We start from the raw sequence: 2,255 nt of genomic DNA on the forward strand, positions 1-2,255 counted from the left end.
CAAATACATATGCCCAGTTTATAGAATATTGAAACAAGAATAAAAGGAAAGACAATAAATGGCTGAGCTGGAGTCTTAGCTGTAAAACAGGATGTGATGGGCTGGAAATCCTCATAATATTCTTTCATGTATTCTCTTCTTTCCGACAGGAGGTTGGTTGTATCTTGTTATGGTGTTTATGTAGTTGATTGTAGTGGATAACTTGTTTGTGAGTTGCTGATCAAAGCTTACTATTTTTTGACATAATATTTTTAAATATCAATAACGGACAAAAATATTATCCAGAATTAAAAAAAAGGGGGAAATTTGTTAAAAGTCTAGATACTTAAAACAAACAATTTAATTATGTAGTGGAGTCACATTTTAATTGATAGATGTTCAAATGTCACGTGCGTATAAACTACCCGTTTCAAAAGATATACACAGTAAAATAGCCGCTGCCTATCCCCTTAGCTAACTTTCCATAAATGATAACTAATTAATGACTCTATATATCCTCCCTTCTACAGTTATCACAAATTACTTAACAAATAAAGTTCTTCAGTCAATTGTAGCTCACTGCCTGTTTAATCTTTTATCTCTTAATGGCCGAAGTTACCATCAAACTCCATCAAAAGGTAACATGTTTCTTACAAGATTTAGACGTCAAATACATCAAAGTTAGCCATGGCTATTCACTTCTGCTCCCTTCAGCTCTCACTCTCACTTTCCTTCACTTCTTACGAGTTTACTTATCAAAACGTTCAAGGCCGACCTATCTTGTCGACTTCAGTTGCTTCCAACCCGATGACCACCTTAAAATGTCCTCGAACAGCCTCCTGGAAATGGCCCAAAACATTGGGGTTTATAATCAAGATACAATGCATTTTCAACGTCGCATCATATCCAGTTCCGGATTAGGGAATCAAACATATGTCCCCCCTGGGCCTGCGGCTAATCCCCCAATATTAAATTGGGAGACAGCTTTCACTGAGGCCCACATGGTCATGTATGGTGCGCTCGACTCTTTGTTTCAGAAGACTGGAGTCGCACCACAAGATATTGGTATTCTGATTGTAAACAGCAGTACATTCGTCCCTAACCCGTCTCTAACCTCCATGATCATTAAGCGTTACAAGCTCAAACCTGAAATCTTGAGCTACAACCTGAGTGGGATGGGCTGCAGTGCGAGTCTTGTTTCTATCGATTTAGCTCGAACTCTCCTCAAGACTCACCGCGATATGTGCGCTGTTGTTTTGAGCATTGAGCCCTTCACACTCTTATGGTACTTGGGAAATGTTCGCTCCATGGTTTTAGGCAACTGCCTTTTCCGGATGGGTGGTGTTACGGTGATGCTCTCCAACAAGAATAGTGATCGATCCAGATCCAAATACGAGTTAGTTCATACGGTCCGAACCCAAAAGGCAGCAGATAATAATAGCTACAACAGCGTGCAACATAGAGAAGATGATAAGGGTATTATAGGAGTTTCAATTTCCCGGGAACTAGTGACGGTTGCGGGAAAAGCCCTAAAGACAAACATAACAACTTTAGGACCTTTGGTATTACCATATTCCGAGTAGTTGTTATTTTTAGTTACTCTTGTGAAAAAGAAGATATTAAAGATGAAAGTGAAACCATACATACCCAACTTCAAGCTTGCTTTCGAGCATTTTTGTGTACATCCTGGTGGTAAAGCGGGGCTGAACGAGGTTCAGAAGAATTTGAATCTAACGGAGTGGGATATGGAGCCATCGAGGATGACGTTGTACCGGTTTGGCAACACGTCAAGTAGTTCTAGTTGGTATGAGTTGGGTTACATGGAGGCTAAAGGTCGGGTTTCGAAGGGGGATCGGGGATCGTGTTTGGCAGATTGCATTCGGGTCAGGTTTCAAGTGTAACAGTGTGGTTTGGCGAGCGTTGAAGACTGTTACTCCGGGTGGTTGCATAGGGGAAGCATGGTCTGACTGCATTAGTCAGTACCCGGTCAAGTCTATATTGGTTAGGACTACGGATAATGGATAAATGCAAGCCCTCTTTAAATATATAAATATAAATACCAATGTATGTATTAATGTGCTGTTTGGTAGCTTTTTAATAGTCAACCTCTTGATGATTCATAATCTCTTAATAGTTAAAAGGTAACATTAAGTTTGAATGGCTAAGGGGCTATCTCTGAACCATTAAAAGGTTATAACTCATTAAAACGCAACATTTTAATGACCATCAAGAGGCTACTAAATGTCAATGTCTATTTGTTTATGAATTCGGTTTAT

General features: G+C 39.6%; 1 pseudogene; it reads left to right on the top strand.

The window, feature by feature from the left end:
- Window positions 1–524: 524 nt before the first annotated feature.
- Window positions 525–2,004, top strand: LOC143561877 (3-ketoacyl-CoA synthase 1 pseudogene; annotated as a pseudogene).
- The last annotated feature ends 251 nt before the right edge of the window (window positions 2,005–2,255 follow it).

Source organism: Bidens hawaiensis, unplaced genomic scaffold, assembly GCF_021521415.1.
Source record: "Bidens hawaiensis isolate Kalapana, Puna unplaced genomic scaffold, B.hawaiensis_p1.1 tig00020883_1, whole genome shotgun sequence".
NCBI lineage: Eukaryota > Viridiplantae > Streptophyta > Magnoliopsida > Asterales > Asteraceae > Bidens > Bidens hawaiensis.